The sequence below is a fragment of the Rhinatrema bivittatum genome, chromosome 3 (genome assembly GCF_901001135.1).
Source record: "Rhinatrema bivittatum chromosome 3, aRhiBiv1.1, whole genome shotgun sequence".
In the NCBI taxonomy this organism is placed as follows: Eukaryota; Metazoa; Chordata; class Amphibia; order Gymnophiona; family Rhinatrematidae; genus Rhinatrema; species Rhinatrema bivittatum.
The window spans coordinates 291629340-291648351 of record NC_042617.1 but is presented as its reverse complement, the minus strand read 5'-3'; the positions used below and the strand labels follow the sequence as shown (position 1 = coordinate 291648351).

The window sequence follows — 19012 nt, the reverse complement described above, 5'->3', positions numbered from 1 at the left end:
AATATTTTATTGGTGTTTGGGAAATTATAAAAATGTATATGATTTTAATTAATAGAAATTCTATTTATCAGTAATTTTAAAATATTCTTTTATTAGTATGGTTTTACTATTATAACTGATGCTTTATGTTTCTTAATTTTATTGTTTTATGACGAATGGTGGTTCTGTTTATAAATGTCATAATAAATAAGTATGCACTAAATCCAACCCCATCCATAACCCCCGCCCCCATATGACCAAAGCCCCGCCCTCACCCCGCCCTCGCAGGGCGGGGCGAGGGCAGGCGAGGGGTCACCGCAACATGAGGAACTGTATTTCGGGGTCACGGCATTAGAAAGGTTGAGAACCACTGGCTTAGATGGTCTGCTGGTAGGATACAATATATGTTTCCACCAGTGTAGCTGTTGCTCATATTTGCTCTGTTAGTTTTGTGCCTCTCTTCTGTTTTTGTATTTTGCGCAGTAGAGGAGGAAAGCATTTCTGTTTGTATTTCCCTAGTGTTGCAATTTCTGTAGAGCCTCGCTTCTTGGAGTTTCCAGAAAAAAAATTCTCTAACCTGAAGCACAGGGAAGATTTCCGCAGCACCTACCAGCACATGTTGCAAGACTATAAACCAACCCAGACAAAGAAAGGCAGTGTGTCTGAACAAAACACTGCGTGTGCTACACAGCCTCCAACACCACATTTGATCATACTCGATCAAAATCGTCAGTATAATCCCACATATTACCACCTACTTTAAATCTTCTCAGCCATGGTTTTGCTGTCTTAAGCCAAAGCCTCTTATTAGTTTTTGTTTGTCTATCTTGTCTGTCTCTGTCGGTCTTAACTGTAAGCTCTAAGGATCACAGACCGATCATTAAGTAATACCTACAATTGGTATGCAATATACAAATTATTATTAATAATAATACATTTCAGTATATGTATTTCTGTTTCTAATTTGTAGTCACTTAGGGGACAGTATTCACAAGAATTCTGTGGGTAAACAAGAGTTTGCCTGTGCAAAAATCCCTTTTAAAAATTGCCCACGTAACGCTGTGCAGGTAAAAGAATGTACACCGTTCACAACACGCGTGCCTTTACTCACATGACAAAAGGGCCTTGCATCAACAGCAAATGCATGCTGCCCTCTTTAAGACTACCTCCACTTTCAGAGACTGGAGTATCACAGGGTGGCAGGTGTGGGCAAAAGAACCTGTACGCCCACCTGTCTTGGTGCCCTCTTTAAAAAAAAAAAACAAAACAGTCTTTAGTCCCACATAAAACAGGAAAGAAGGTGGGAGAAAGAGACTGCTAAGAGACCCTCCAGCCTGAGAGAGTGAGAGACAGAGGCAGAGAACATGCGGAATTTACCGCAAAATAAACCCCAGAAGGAATAAAATGACCAGATCATCTGCATATAACAAGCATTTGATCTCTGAGTCATATAGTTTCAGTCTCTGGGGCTGAGAATATCTCCACAGGGTAATGTCTTAACTGCGCTACATTTCTACAGAAACACAACCTTACGAGCAAAAAGGGATTTCTACGCCCTCAGAATTCATGATCTTGTTTGATGCGAAGGCACTATTCTCCTATGTCGGAACTCACTAAAACCACCACCCCATCCATCGCTGATGACCAAGCACAATCGAAAGCAAATGAACTCGCATCCTTCTTCCAGAATAAAATCACCAACCTTCTAACACGTCTGCCACCTAACTCTAGCCCGGCATCCAAGCTCTCATCCCCACTCCCAATCACCGAAACCTCACTGGAATCGTTTGAACCCACTTCCATATTGGAAATCGAAACCACTCTAAAGAGAATGAAGCCCTCCACATCCGTTTGACCAGATCCCAGCTAAATTACTTCTTCTGGTCCCGGAATCTATTGCCAGTTATCTGGCTGAGATTATCAACTGTTTACTCTCACAAGGTATCTACCGGATGCTCTAAAATTGGCTACGCTTAAACCCATACTCAAGAAACCAAACCTGGACACTGGTGACCCCAACAATTTCCGTCCTATATCCAACCTGCCTTTCATTGCCAAAATTATGGAGAAAATAGTCAGACAACTATCAGAGTATCTGGAAGAACATAACATTCTCCACTCTTCACAATATGGCTTCTGCAAATCATGAAGCACAGAAACCCTGCTAGTTGCCCTCACTGACCATCTCAGCATGGGCTTAGATAAAGGGCATTCCTTCCTGCTAGTGCTTCTCGATATCTCTGCAGCGTTCGACAGTGTAAACCACACAATCCTATTAAATCGTTTACCGGACATAGGGATAACAGGAATGGCCCTCAGATGGTTCAACTTCTTTCTCAGCAACAGAGGCTAAAAAGTCAAAGTGAATAATAAAGAGTCTCTGCGTATCAATTCTACCCTTGGAGTTCCCCAGGGCTCCTCCCTATCACCTATCATGCCAGCACTCAGACTACAACCTTACCTATGAAAAGGCAACACTGCAAATATTACATCAGACTCTGAAACACCAATATACCTCCTATTTAGAAAGCAAAACAAGCCAGGCTGCCTAAAATACCTGTAAAATAAAAAAATACATGTACCTAAAAATATTGTACAAAAGCTTTTAAAACCACATAAGTCCCTTCAGATGTCTGATCAGAGACATTCACATCTAAAGACTGCTCCTATATTGTCTCAGAAACTTATGTACAGTATTTTTGGATAATACTTACATAGCTTCAATAAAAGCTATCACAGCCTACCAAGAATACAGTTTACTCCAAGAGACAAATCTGCCATATCAAAACAATACTAACTCCTAGGACTCAACAGCAACAACCCAGGAAAGAGCAACATTGCAAATATTACATCAGGCCCTAGAAGACCAATCCACCTCCTATTGAAAACGGAACAAGACGGATTGTTATAGACCCCTATAAGCTATAAACTAGCAGAATCCCTCACTTTGATCACACAAACAGAACAGGCAGACCCTTATCAACGGTTAAAAAGAAACCAAAAAACAACAAAATAAAGAAATATAAAATATCATTTATTTATTTATTTATTTATTTATTTATTTAAACGTTTTTTATATACCGCACATGGGGTCACTTACGTGTCCGTCTAGGCGGTTTACAATTTACATACACAATAAAAACAATTTGAACATAAGACACAATAAAACAAAATAATTCATTCTTTACAAGTATCAAGCAGATATGGGTAATTCAGAGAAAACATTTAAATGGTGGTACTGAGATTGTATGCTTCGTTAAATAGAAAGGTTTTAACCATCTTTTTGAATTCATTTCGATTAGATGTCATTCGGATACTGTAAAACCATATTAATAAAAAGATATTTAAAAACTGATGAATAGAACATCCAATAATTCAAATCTCATAAAGGAAAATTGGTTCTTACCTTCTAATTTTCGTTCCTGTAGTACCATTAATCAGTCCAGATTGCTGGGTTATGCCTCCCTTCCAGCAGATGGAGACAGAGAAAAACTTGCAAGGCACCCCCTCTTAGACTGGTGTGCCACCTGCGATCCTTCAGTATTTCTCTGTCTCCAGCAGATGAAGGTAGCAGAACCTGCGGTCCTGATCCTTTAAAAAAAAAAAAAAAAGAAGAGAGAAAAGTTAGCCTCCTGTGAAGAAGGCCCTTGTAATTTTAATTCTACCTCTGGCTAGAGACAATAAAGTATACAAGCTTCTGGAGGACAAGCCCAGGCCTTCTAGAACCTTCAATTCATCTCGTCCCCAATTTCGGGGGCAGCACCGTTTTTGTCAAGACAGAACTCCTTCCTTTGCTCTGCAGCAGCCTTCGGCGAGGTCCCAGTCTTGGGCTCATTCCTTTCGCGGCCCTAGGCCTCCCCACGATGGGGTCCCACAGGGATCTTCCGGCAGCAAGTCTTCCCAATAAAGGTGCCATGCAAGACACTAACATAAACTCCCTTTCAAATGATTTTACTGATAACACAGCATTATATAATATTTTAGTTGTATATTTCCAATCCCTAAACTAGGTTACATAATTGTCAAAATTTCTATTATAAATAAATAATCTGAATAGCTACATGGTAATTTGCTTTCATTCTCCAAATTAATTAATCCTCACCTCATATGTAAATGTTTTCTAGGAATTTGTAAGCATTAGCAACCTTGTGTTTGTTCTAAGAATATTTTCCATAATCTTAGATAGCCTTGTCCTTGTTCTAGTTCTAGATATGCTTCTATAATCTTAGACCTTCTCTCTGTTCTTAGATAGAGTGTAAACTAACCTCATATCAGTTCAAAATGTTCTGTAGCCTTGTATTTCAGCATCTTTTATCTAACTTATGGAGTCTTTTGTCTAGGAAAAACAAGTGCAAGGCTGAGACTATAGTGTTAGTATAATGTTACAAAGCTGCTTATGATCACAGTTGGATGTTGCTGACCTGTCTTTGTTACCATTTCTGCCATCGACTTCTTCGCTTAGATGTAGAGTGACCAGAAATAGCTACATTCTGGCCTACACACTCAAAGTATAGAGTCGCTTCGGCAGCACATATACTAAAATTGGAATGATATGGAGAAGATTAGCATGGCCCTACATAAGGATGTTCCGCATTTCTTAGGTCAGGAGAGTGAAAATATGCTCTTAGTATCCCCTATTTATGGTAATTCCTTGGTTTCAGGTCTAAAATTTTCACCAGCTTTTAGGGGCTGGCGTGTTAATGGACTGATTAATATTGCCTAACTGTGGGAGGAGGGTCAGTTTGCTTCATTTGCTTCTTTGTGTGAGGAGTTTGACCTTGATGCGCAAGAGCATGCTTATTATTTACAGCTTCGAGATACGTTGACCTCTTGATTTGATTTGTCTAAGCCGATTCGCCCGCTGAATGGGTTGTTTACCTACTTGAGTGATCCTGATGCACGAGAAAAAGGGATTTCTTTAATGTATTGGGGTATGTTGCAGGATAAACTTGGGTCAAATACCTCATCTCGGTTAATGGAAGCATGAAATAGTGATCTTGGGGTTTCTCTGGAAGCTCAGTCATGAAAGAGTATTTGGGTGGTGGCGGCACATCGTAACTCAATTTGTCAGAAACATGTGGAGTTGATGGTCAGACTGTTGCACAGAACGTACCATACCCCTGTCTTTTTCTCAGCCATTTATCCATATCTGAGTCCAGAGTGTTGGTGTGGCTGCAGGGGTATTGTATCCTACTTCCATATGTGGTGGCAGTGCCTAGAGGTTTGGAAGTTCTGGCTTGATGTCACTCAAGAGTTGGCTGATATTCTTAATTTCCCAGTGAAAATTAGGCCACTGACTGGATTACTGGAGAAATGGGCTGGTTCTGGTATTCCAGTTTTTTTTAGAGGCTTAGTTGGTCAGTTATTGCTGGCTGCTTTACAATAGGCACTTTTGGGAAACAACTCCCTGCTTAAAACATTGGAGAGCTCAGGTCCAAGAGGAAGCTAACATAGAACAATTGAAGTATGCTCTTAGGAATGAACTATTTAAAAATTATCGTACATAGAAAATGTATCATTCTTATCAAGTCAGCATTGCTAATTATTTTGGTAGGATAATTTTCAAAGCAAACTTACATGTGTAAGTAAGTTCACTTTTTAACACAGTATCCTGTTTCCAACAGTGGCCAATCCAAGTAACAAGTACCTGGCAAGTATCCAAACATTAGATCACAAGCTACTATTGCTTATTAATTACCATCCTAGCAATTTATGGATTTTTCCTCTAGGAACTTATCCAACCCTTTTTTTAAACTTAGCTACACTAACTGCTGTAACCACATCCTCTGGCAATGAATTCCAGAGCTTAACTATGTATTGAGTGAAAAACTTTTCTTCGATTTTTTACATGAGCTACTTGCTAACTTCACAGAGTGCCCCCTGGTCCTCCTTTTATCTGAGAGTATAAATAACTGATTTACATTAACTTGTTCAAGTCCTTTCATGATTTTGTAGACTTCTATCATATCCCCCTCATTCATCTCTTCTTCAAACTGAACAGCCCTAACTTCTTTAGCCTTTCCTCATAGGGCAGCTGTTCCATGCACCTTATCATTTTGGTCGCCCTTCTCTGCACTTTCTCCAGGGCAGCTATATCCTTTTTGAAATGCAGTGACCAGAACTGCAAACAGTATTCAAGGTGTGGTCTCACCATGGAGTGATACAGAGGCATTATGACATCCTCCTTTTTATTTTCCATTCCCTTCTTAATAATTCCTATTATTCTGTTTGCTTTTTTGATCTCCACAGCACACTGGGCTGACAATTTCAATGTATTATCCACTATGACGCCTAGGTCTCTTTCCTGGGCGGTAACTCCCAAGATAGAACCTAATATTGTGTAACTACAGCAAGAGTTATATATGCATCACGTTGCACTTGTCCACGTTAAATTTCATCTGCCATTTGGAAACCCAGTCTTCCGGTCTCACAAGGTCCTCCTGCAATTCATCCCAATGCACTTGCGATTTAACTACTCTGCAAAATTTTATGTCATCTGCAAATTTGATCACTCACTTCACTCGTTGTACCCCCCTTTCCAGATCATTTAAATATATTAAAAAGCACGGGTCCAAGTACAGATCCCTGAGGCACTCCACTGTTTACTTTTTTCTCTGTAGAACCTGACCATTTAATCCTACTCTGCATCCTGTCTTTTAACCAAAACCAACTTGCAATCCACAAAAGGACATCACCTCCTATCCCATGAGAGGCTTCTAAGAAAACTAAAAAGTAATGGTTACAAAGAATTGTTTCTATCTTAATTTTAAGGCATATTAAATATATTGGTTATCCTTGGATAACCCTCAGTCTGTGTGTTTATTAAGGGCCCTGTGTGCTAAGCATTTTTGCCGATAGACATAAAATGGGAGAAAACATGGGGAGACCAATTTTCAGTATCCCCAAAGAGATTGCAGTACTTTGTATCCCCATACCTGCAAGTTAATATTCCTAATGGAATTCCCCTTTGAGAATCCCTCAGCTGCTCTGCGTACGTTACAGGTGCATAGATTTCAAAATTAAATCCCATGTATACTTCATTCAGCCCGACCTCACCCTGCAATAGGCACCACCCTTTTTCCCCATGGGAAAAAATAACATAGAAACATAAAAACATGAGGCAGGAAAAGACTATATTGCCCATCTAGACTGCCCATCCATCCAATTAATTTAACATAATCTCATAATTTCCTTAGAGATCTCCTTTATTTATCCCATGCTTCTTGAATTCAGATGTGTTTTTGTCTTCACTACTTCCACCGGGAGGCTGTTCCATGCATCCACCATCCTCTCTGTAAAGAAATATTTCTTAAGATTACTCCTACCTCCTTTCAACCTCATCGCGTGACCCCTTGTTCTAGAGCTTCCTTTCCATTGAAAAAGTCTTACTTCCTGTGCATGGAACATTTGAGATATTTGAATCTCTCTATCATCTCACCATATCACCTATCTTGCCTTTTCTCCAGGGTGTATATGTTTAAATCTTTAAGTATATCCCCATATGCTTTAGAATGAAGACCACTGACCATTTTAGTAGCCATGCTCTGGACACAGTATTCCATGTAAGGTCTCACCAGGGACCTATACAGGAGCAATATCACCCAGATGATCATCCACTAAAACATGAGAAATACGGTCTCCATTGGGGCCAGTATCATCCCTCTCAAGTGGGTTCTGTTACCAGTTGACAAAACAGTTCTCTTTGCAAAGAATCCAGGATCTCCCTGCTTCTAGAAGATACTGCAGTTGGGATGTCCCAAGCAACAGCTGGCAGATTGAAATCCTCTAGTAGCAGCACCTCCCCTTTCACAGCAATCCTATGAATATCCTCCATTAAATCTCTATCCCTCTGTCTGTGATGGAAGTTTGTATATTACACCAGTATTATATGCTGCCCTTTGTGACTGGTCAGCCACTGCAAGCGATTACATTCAGATAATGTAGGTATTTCCCTGTCCCCAGAGGGCTTACATTCCCTCTTTCCAAATTAACCCACAGTGCCTCTTCCTTACCTCATAAGCCTAGCAATGCTGTTGCTTTAATATTGTTTTTTATATATAATGCCATGCCTCCTCCCTTCTTTCCTACCAGGACCTTCCTGAATAGATTGTAGCCCAGTATAACTATCCCAGTCATGGTTTCCGTGTACTAGATCTCCGTGACAGCTACTATATCTGAAATCAGCTTCTTCCATGACTTCCTCTAGATCTGGGTCTTTATTCCCAATACTGTGAACATTAGTGTACACAGCTTTCCAATATGCCTTTTTTCCCATTTATATATATTTAATGTTTTACTTACCCTAGTATTTTGTTCACCCATCCCCGATAATTCTAGTTTAAAGCCTTCCTCAGTAGGTTTGCCAATCTATGTTGAAAGACGCTGCGACCCTTCTTCGACAAGTGAATCCCATCTCTGCTCAATAATTCTTGAAATATCATCCCATGATCCAGGAAGCCAAAATGCTCATGTCGACACCATATATGTAGCCATTCATTTATTACAAATGCAAGCTTCCCTGCTTGGGCCTTTATCCTTAACTGGGAGGATTGAGGAGAATACCACTTGTGCACCTATCTGCTTTACCTTCTCTCCAGAGCCATGAAGTCACTTTTGATAGGATCTGTGTGGTACCTAGTAGTATCACTCATGCCAACATGAATGAGCATCGCATAGTGGTCAGTAGGCTTGAGGATTTTCAAGCAATCTCTCTGTAATGTCTTGGATTTTGGCATCCAGCAGACATCACACTTCCTGGGACAACATGCCTGGTTGGCAGATGGATGCTTCCGTGACTCTCAGAAGCAAGTCACCCAAAACCATTACCCTCCACCTCCTAGGTGCAGTGGTTGCTGTGCCTGCAGCTTTGGGGTTTGCATGTCCTGGTTCCTCATCATGGGATGACATCTTCTCCTCCACTTCCAGGACTGTAAGCTGCTTCTTCAGATCAAGGGAAATTGGAGCCTTGGGATAGAGTCTAGTAATTGTAGTAATCTGGATCCAGCTATGATCTCATGCACCAGTTTCTCCTTCCACGCTACTTGAGTTTCATCTTAGATTGCTTGATAAGCATTTTATGTAGTGCTCATTCTTCTGGATGGTTCTCAGTTTCGCCACCTCCTCTTTGAGTTCTGCCACCTCTTTCCTGAGGGAGCTGATCTGCAGACATCGTTCACATTAAACCAGTTCCTCACTGTGGATCAAGACAGCAGTAGGTAACAGTGACGACAGAATTGGTGATACGATGTTTCCCCCCCCACCATCCCCATTCTTCAGTTGATGGTAGCTTCTGGTACCTGTTGAAAGAAATGAGAAGACCTGCCAAAGAACCTACCTTTTCCTCAGCTGTCCTGGAAGTAAAATTAGCTAGCCAGTGGAATCTAACATACATCTCTACCTTCAGAGACCCTGCTTGCAGTCCCATTTGAATGCTCACTTGATGCTTGGAAGTATTAAATGACTTATCTTATTCTTTCAGACTACAATATATATTTATAAATGTATAAGGTATGTAGTTTTGTGTTTCTTTTGTAGGCTCCTGTTGCTGAAAGTATAAAAGTAAACCAGAGCAACTAGAAATTATTATTACCACAAGATCTAATATGAAGTTACCAATCAGCTCACAAGACATTTACTTATAGGGTCATTTATCAAAATGCATTATGGTGTTAACGCACAAGCTACAAGTAGAGAATGAGTCCTGTACTCAAACTGCTATAGAATTGAACTAGACATGTTTTTTCAACCTCATTTAATAATTAATCTTGCTTAAAAACTGTTACCGAACCGTATGGCACCCATGTAAAATGTAAGATTACAATAGCATTACTTTATGTGCCTTTATGTAAACCGTTGTGACGGTACCCACCTTAACGACGGTATAGAAAAAGATTTAAATAAATAAATAAATAAACATGATAACACGTTAACATCATCACCGCATGCGATAATAGCACTAGCACAAGGCGCAAATGCAAATTTTGGGAAGGGGTGGGATTAAGGAAGAGTTTGGGCAGGATTTATGAAAATGAGGGGCAATTTCACATTATGTGTTAGAAACTTTAATGTCAGAAATAACTACACCTTTTTTCCTGGTGTTAAGCTGTGCGATATTGCATTTTGGCCATTTCTGGGCTTGGGAGGGGAGAGGGAGCGTGGAGTGGAATAGAGAGAGCCTGGGAGGGATGCACAGTATGCAACTATTTATAGGAGGGGCAGCTAATAGCTCGAGGTGAGATGTTGGTGGGGTTTAGGGCTTAGGGTCCAGTTTTTCATGCATAGTGAGATATATGAACAGTATAGTACACATTGGTGAAGATTTGATGTCATTTGGAGTGAGGAAAGCCTCACAAAAATGAAATTTTGTACTATGCTTTCTCGTCCTAGTTTGATGGTACCCTATTATAGAGTCCATCAAGCTAGGGTGAGAGAACATAATAGAAATGCCACCTTTGTGAGACTTTCCCCACTCCAAATGACGTCAAATCTTCATCGAAGTGTACTGTGCTATTCGTACATCTCCCTATGCATGAAAAACTGGACCCTAAACCATCACCAATACCTCACCTCGAGCTATTAGCTGCGCTCCTATAGAGATATAAATTCTTGACTAGTATGAGGGCCTTATAGATAGTCTCTCTCTCTCTCTCTCTCTCTCTCTCTCTCAGTATTGTGGGATGCAAAAAGGTTACTGTGTGGTAACTCTAAAAATTATCCTAAACACACCCCTTTTCCTTATCACAGGTGTAAGGCCTGCAATATTACAGCATTTTGAGGAATCTAGGGGTTAATTTGCTCCCTTTGCAGAAAACACAAAATTAACTGATTCACTTGCTCTCCTCCTCTTTCTGTTACCAAGCATTATTTTTCTCTTTTATCCTGAAAATTAATTACCTGAAGTATCTACTATGGTATTACTAATTAAGCACCTCCAGAGCTGTACTTAAGTGTTTTGATTCTACGGTAATTAAATGTATCTAAATTACTTCCTTGTGATACTCTGCCAACCAAGGTCAGGTTATTCTGTGTTGTCCAACCCCCTAATTAGTGGGTTAATTTATAAAATTAGAAATTGAGGGTGGGGGTGCTTGGGAGTTGGGGGTAGGAGAGGGGAGCTCCCTCCCTTCTACTCTTTCTTTCTAAAACTAAGTAGAAAAAAAATGCCTAAAAAGCAATGCAAAAAATCCCTTTTTCAAAAATCAAAAGAATACAAAGTTATTAATAAAAATATTCCCCTTCATAGTAAGGTCTTTGAAGTTGAATTCAGCCAGAAAATGTACCTGTTGTAGGTCACATCCTCCAATAAAGGCAGATAGTTTTCTTTAGCTGCGGTGACTGATATGCAGAGCTCAGATCCTGATCCAATTAACACAGGCAATGAGCTCCTTTCAACTCCCAGGGCCTCAAAGAAAGCTGTATACAGTTTGCCTCATGGGGGGGGGGGGGGGCAAGAAAACAATTTTCAAAGGGCTTTTTTCTAAAAATAAAGAACCATTTACCTGTGGAAATCCCTTTGAAGATTGGCCCCTTAGTATATTAGTCCCTGAATGATCTAAAGCCATAAGAATCCCATCCATACTCTGTAAACAGGACCTGATCTGTTTGCAAGATAGCAGGCAAGTTGCCTCCACACGAATCATGAGTTCTGAGGTCCCCATCTAGATTCAGAAAGGTCTGAAATGGCATCACAGAGTCATCATGTGTGATATATGCATGTTATTATTATTATTATTTATTTGATTTAATATACCATTTGTAATCAGCAAGAAACCAAGCATTTAAGAGATAAAAATAACATACCTAAACAAATAGCAATTACAAATTTAAAAAACGGAATAAAAAAAAAAACATACTAAAATACAAATCATATCCAAATTTATTTTTTTATTTATTTAAAAGCTTTTATAAACTGCACCCTCCAGTAAATTCAGGGTGGTGGAACAAAAAAATATGCCAATAAAAAAAAAAAGTATGTCACAATAAAAAATGGTAAGAAAGATTCTGTTAACATTGACTGCATAAATAAACGCCTGCAGATTCAAGAAAAACAAGACGACTAAGAAACTATTGGGGGGAAGAGGAGAAATGGAGGCTTTTATGAGAGATGTTTTTTAGTGCTTTTTTTTTTTTTTTTTAAACAGAACTGTATCTTGGTTATTCATAAGTCACACACAGGTCTAATCCTGTAAAGTGCGGCGCCCAGCGTTTTACCCTGCTCCTAAGCCGCGTTCTACTCACTTTCCGGCCGCGTTGTCCCTATACTCTGCGATCCCGAATCCCCTTTAACCTACCTCCTAAACTACCGCGTCCTAAAATCCCCGGCCAACCCCTTCCGCACGCGGCATGTATAGTACATGCAAACGAGCGAATTAGCTATCTCCCTAGCATCCCGTAACCCGCGCCCCGACGATCGCTATCTTTCCCTGCTGTTTTGGTCGCGCGTTTAAACCTGCTAACTTACCGCCTACCCTTACCTACCCCTGCGGTAGAGGCAGGGGTAAGGGTAGGAGGCAAGCTTCTTCCCCTTGCCCCCGCTCACCTGCCCTGGCCGCGATCACGGGTGCCGGTCTCCGGGGCAGCCCCAGTCCTCGTCCCCTCCTCCCGGAGCAAAAAAAAAAAAAAAAAAGCGAAAAAAACGTAAAAGCAAAAAGTAAGTCGCTTCGCTGCTTCACACCGTCAGTGTCTCTTCTTCCCTCCTCCCGAGCAAGGCTGCTTTTTCGCGACCTGCTTCGGGAGGAGGGAAGAGACTGACAGTGTGAAGCGGCGAAGCCCCGATCGGACCTCTCCTTCTGCCTTCCCGCTGCAACGACTTACTTTTTTTTTCCAGCCGTCCGTCCCGGGAAAGATGGATGCCAGCACGGGGGAAAGCGGCCCCTGTGCATGCAAATTGGCCACTCAAGACGTGACGTCACATGCCGTGACGCCAAACGTCGTGACGTCATGTCTTGAGCAGCCATTGCATGCACAGGGGCCGCTTTCCCCGTGCTGGCATCCATCTTCCCCGGGACGGACGGCTGGAAAAAAAAGTAAGTCGTGCAGGCGGGAAGGTAGGAGAGGTCCGATCGGGGCTTCGCCGCTTCACACTGTCAGTCTCTTCCCTCCTCCCGAAGCAGGGCGCGAAAAGCAGCCTTGCTCCGGGAGGAGGGAAGAAGAGACTGACAGTGTGAAGCGGCGAAGCAACTTACTTTTTGCAGGCGTCCATCTTCGCGAGCAGCTGGGAGGCAGGAGAGGTCCGCCGATGTCCGGAGGGGGTACAAAAAGTAAGTCGCTTCGCGCGCTTCGTACTGCCAGTCCTTCTCCCCTCCTCCCGGAGCAAGGCTGCTTTTCGCGCCCTGCTTCGGGGGGGGGGGGGGACTGGCAGTCCCCGACTTTCCTGGTATCTGTCATTTCAAATGACATTTGAAATGACAGATACCAGCGTGGCGTGAAGCGTTAGGTCCGCGCACCCAGGATACTGTATAGGCGCTCTATCCAGTAAAATGGGTTGCGCGGGCCTAACGCTTCACGGACCCTTCTTAGACGCGGTTTACATTTGCATAAAATTATTGTTCAGGATCGAGCGGTAGGTGAGCTGCACTGTGCGTGCGGCAACCGGGGTGCGCCGGGCACTAACGCAGCTCTTCCTACCGCTCGGTATTGGATAGACCTGACAGTAAAGCGTTCCAGAAAATGGATGTGGCTGCTGAGAAGGTCCCAGCAAGAAGTGCTGTCTGAGGTGGAGGGACATTAAGGAGGTTTCTGACTGGATGATCTAAGGGAAAATGCAAGGTTGTGAATTTTTAGGTTGCATTGATCCAAGGAATGTGCACATTATTAAGCAGATTGCGAATTTTGACAGCAAGCTTGTACAAAATCCAAAGTTGTACCAGTAACCAGTGTAGTGATTGAAGAATTGGTGTGATACCATCAATATTTTTTGCTCCAGTGAGAATGCGAGCGGTCCCATTTTGATCATCTACAGTGGTCATGTTGTGGTTTTTGGAGACTGATCTTGAGTGACTTAAATCCTACAGCACAGGACTTAATCAGTGATTGTTCCTGATGCTCAGGAAAGTGACCTAACTAGGACATTCGCCTACATTTCCCTGAATGCTTCTGCCTAGGACTGGTAGCTCCAGGAAAGATAAAGACTTTCGCTAAAAAAAAAAAAGAAATGTTCAGTTTTGTTTAAAAAATATACTGTAGCCTTTTCTCTGCTAACACACAACGAATTTATGTATGCTATGGTACGTCATCGCGCACCACAATATTTTTCCTGCCCCTCTTTCTTTGAGGGTGTGTCGGGCGTTAGAGTGAGAGGAGAGGAGGTTAGTGGTGTTAGAGGAATTCTGGTGGTGTAGTTTTGCAATTTCTGACTGAGTTGTGCTGTTTTGTGTTGTCATTTGTTTCCCTTTACCGTTGACTTTTCTGATATTTGTTGGAGTGAAAGAAAGTCCTGTTTGTCATTTTCTGTGGAGTGGAGTTATGAGTGTGAGGAGTGGAGAAAGAGTGTCAGGAGCGGGTGAGGATGTGTGAGGAGGAGTGTCAGGAGTGGAGGAGTGTGTGTGAGGAGGAAACCATGGAGCATGATAAGCCTGGGAAGAGAAGGGAGAAGAGGGGGAGGATAGCAGGGGAAGGAGGAGGGAGAGGGAGGAGGAGGGAAGGAGTGCCAGGGGGAGTAGGAGTAGAGACAGGGGGACGAGCAGAGACAAGGCAGGAGAGAAGGGGCTAGACAGGGGGAGGAGTACGGCAGCATAGGGTTAGAGAGAGAGGGCAGACAGGAAGGAGTTGTTAGGGCAGAGTGAGGTGGAGGGAGGAAGGGAGTGGAAAGGAGAGTGGGATGGAGAGTGAGGGCAGGGAGGACACATCTCTGGGAGAGGAAGTGGCACCCCCTTCGGCCAGCCAGCCAGCAGTACAGCAGAGACTGCGGGCAATCAGGTTCAGTGTGGCAGAGAATGAGCTTCTCATCGCTGGGGTCCTGCAGCACCACGCCAGCTTGTTCAGAAACAGAGCAGCCAAGACGTCCAAAGCAGCTAAAGGGCAAATTTGGAGCAACACTGCCCAGGCCATCAGCCAGCACAGCCACATTCAAAGAAGCAGAGAGGCAGGTTGCCCATCGCTACCGGGATTTCAAAGCCCAGCTGAAGGCCAAGCTAGCAGAGCGATCCAAATACATGCGGCCAGTCTGGAGGAGGATCCCCTGTCCCATTGTCGTCACAGAAATGGAGCAGCGACTTATTGAAAGACTGGGACCGGACCGTGTTCGAGGGCATAGACCAGCGGCTAGACACCACACGAGCCGCTGCCGGTAAGCAGGATATATGGCAGTCCTAGCCAGGAATGCCCAGGGACCAGCAGGGATGCTCCTGGGACCGTCCATGCAATACCCATGCTTCACAGCCCTTACTCATGGAAGCAGAGACACAGTGGGAGGAGGAGGAGCAGCAGTAGGAGGCAGAGCGATCAGAGCCCCTGTACGTAATACATTCCTCAGGCTCAAGAAGTCCTATTAATGTTGACCTCAATCTTGATATCTTAAAGGACTGGCAACATTTGGAAGAACAGCTGCCAGGAACCAGCACCACACACCACTCTGACAGAAGCCCAGCTATGCCCACATTGCAGCTTCTGATACCACAATCAACTTCATCACCGGCACCCACACCACTACCATCAGGGCTTTATGCTGCAGGATCCTGACATCTCTTCTCATCTCCTGCAAGTGCTGGCTCCATGCTGCAGGATCCTGACATCTCTTCTCATCTCCTGCAAGTGCTGGCTCCATGCTGCAGGATCCCGACATCTCTTCTCATCTCCTGCAAGTGCTGGCTCCATGCTGCAGGATCCTGACATCTCTTCTCATCTCCTGCAAGTGCTGGCTCCATGCTGCAGGATCCTGACATCTCTTCTCATCTCCTGCAAGTGCTGGCTCCATGCTGCAGGATCCTGACATCTCTTCTCATCTCCTGCAAGTGCTGGCTCCATGCTGCAGGGTGTCATCTCTTCTCATCTCCTACAAGTGCTGGCTCCATGCTGCAGGATCCTGACATCTCTTCTCATCTCCTGCAATTACTGGCTCCATGCTGCGGGGTGTCATCTCTTCTCATCTCCTACAAGTGCTGGCTCCATGCTGCAGGATCCTGACATCTCTTCTCATCTCCTGCAAGTGCTGGCTCCATGCTGCGGGGTGTCATCTCTTCTCATCTCCTACAAGTACTGGTTCCATACTGCAGGATCCTGACATCTCTTCTTATCTCCTGCAAGTACTGGTTCCATACTGCAGGATCCTGACATCTCTTCTTATCTCCTGCAAGTGCTGGCTCCATGCTGCAGGATCCTCACATCTCTTCTTATCTCCTGCAAGTGCTGGCTCCATGCTGCGGGGTGTCATCTCTTCTCATCTCCTGCAATTACTGGTTCCATACTGCAGGATCCTGACATCTCTTCTCATCTCCTGCAAGTACTGGTTCCATACTGCAGGATCCTCACATCTCTTCTCATCTCCTGCAAGTACTGGTTCCATACTGCAGGATCCTCACATCTCTTCTTATCTCCTGCAAGTGCTGGATCTCATCCTGAGCGTCCTGCCTCTATGCTGCTGAGTCTCATCCTGGACCTCCTGCCTCCATGCTGCTGGGTCTTCTGCTGTTCCTGCGATGGTGATGGCTCACTCTGCAGTCCTACTCCTGCTGCCTACATGCTGAACTGTTTGCTCATTCTCCTGTTGCCTACATCTGAGCTGTGCTGCCCTACCCTTAGGCCAGTGGTTCTCAACCTTTTTTTGGCTAGGACACACCTGACAGATGGTTCTCACATGCATGACACACTGAACATGTGTAACAACAATATCAAAACTACTGGTACTGGGTGAACTACCAGGATTGGAGTGATGAGGATTAGTGTCTCTTGTGTGTACTCGTGAAGACTGCTTGACAGTCAATGACTGATTTTATTATAAAGAAAAATTTCTACTAAAAAGATAGGATTGATGAGTGAAAATTAAAATTAAAGTAAGGTGACCCTGCACAACAGTAGAGTCTGTCACATAATACAGACCCTCGAAGTAAGGGGCCTACATATATTTGGCTAAAGATAACCTTTGAGGTGTTTAAGATAGACCTGATGTACCAGTAGTTTTGATATTGTTGTTAGACAGTTCGGTACACTGGAATACAGTGGTTTTGGGTAAATAGGTTGTGATTGACACTGAACATGTGACCATCACGGGGCTAAATGTAAACATGCACTCTGCATCCATGGGAATCCCCTTGACCTCCAACAATGGATTCAGAGCAGAACTAGGGCATTACCCATAGAACTCACCATGCAAAAAAAAGATATTCTGGTTCTGATGACATCTCAGTAAAAGCAAAACAAACTCCCTTTACTACCAGGCACAATAGCCCTCCTTATGAAAAGGCAATAATTTACCACTAATGCATATCCTATTGAGAAAACACAACAAATAAGATTGATACAATTGCCTACATGCTAGTAAAATACCTCACCTCGGTCTCACACACAGAACCGACCTTCACCAAGTACAGAAAGACCACTGTGATACTCTTGGAGCGGTCTAAGACAGGAGAAGGTTGGAGAACAGACCAGGCTGGAGTCTGTTCTGCTTTTCAACAGTTTAATTACAAAACGTTCAGCAAGACAAACTCAAAATGGCTGCTTACCTCAGCAGACTGACAATGCAAGAACAGTTTTCAACAAGAGCACAGCACTCCATTACAGCTTCCTTCTTTTTCCTGGGGCCTCTCTAACTCTCTCAGGGCCTCACCTTTGTATCCCTTACCTCAGGGAAACACCTCCACCCGAGGATCCCTTTCCTGTCTGTCTTAAGGTGGACCGGGCCAGATAGCTGGAGCCAGTTCGTTAAGGCAGTCTGAGGCTCTCTATCATATACTGTATCACAAACACACATTATAAATATGGAGACAAACTGGATTGGAAAACCAAAAAAAGCCACTCTGCATGCAGTGTGAACCTGGAGAAATGGAAAGAGAAATATAGCACCTAACACAGTCCCAGGATCTGCATTATGGAACACATAACAACTCTATCTATGAAAAGGCAACACTACAAATATTAAATCAGGTCCTAAACACTAATACACCTCCTACCGTGTTTCTCCAATAATAAACCCTACCCTGAAAATAAGCCCCAGCTTGATTTTCAGGATTTTTGGAATAGGGCCGGCGAGCGGGGAGGCCACCCTCCATCCTGGGCCCCCGTGAGAACTGAACACCAAACTGAATGGCAGGGGAAAAAAGATACGGAACCAACAGCAGGAGGTGAGGGAAATGAATGACTGCGATGTGATGTGTGACCACGCCCCCCCCTGACGTCACTGGGAGCCCCGGCGACGGTTGAAGAGCGCCTTATCATCAGGCGCCGGCGAGCAGGGAGGCCACCCTCCATCCTGGGCCCCCGCGAGAACTGAACACCAAACTGAATGGCAGGGGGAAAAAAGATACGGAACCAACAGCAGGAGGTGAGGGAAATGAATGACTGCGATGCGATGTGTGACCACGCCCCCCTGACGTCACTGGGAGCCCCGGCAACGGTTGAAGAGCGCCTCACCATCAGGCGCCGCGCGCCGAAGGGGGCGTGACAAAGGGGCTCTCCCCTTTGTGCACCCCTTCATGCAACCCTTGTGCTTCTAAAAAAAAAAAAAATCTTTTATATTTTTCTGTAATTTAACCTTTATTCCAATTCTTTACCTTTTCTTTTCGCTTGTTAACAATTTTAATTAGAAATGTTCATTGTATTAGACTATGGAAATTTATTTCCTGCTATTCTGTTTAATGTAAACCGGTATGATTTACATCGGATGTAAGAATGTCGGTATATAAAAATTAAAAATAAAATAAATAAATATAAGCCCTGCTCCAAAAATAAGCCCTAGCTTTTAAGAGGACGAGCGGTTCCACCCCAAGACTTGCCTGACCCCCCTCCCAAGACTTACCAAAAGTTCCTGGGGGAGGGCCGAAACCTGGGGGGGGGGGGCAGATGGAGGATTGTAAAAAAAAAAAAAACCAAACAAAAA

General features: G+C 43.5%; 1 protein-coding gene and 1 non-coding gene across 2 annotated transcripts in view; both read left to right on the top strand.

Moving 5' to 3' along the window:
* POU6F1 (POU class 6 homeobox 1) overlaps nt 1-19012 on the top strand; it is a 199786-nt gene that overhangs the window by 168987 nt on the left and 11787 nt on the right.
* Nucleotides 4495-4605, top strand: LOC115088888. Its single transcript, XR_003855962.1, has one exon. It is a non-coding gene; the product is annotated as a U6 spliceosomal RNA (small nuclear RNA).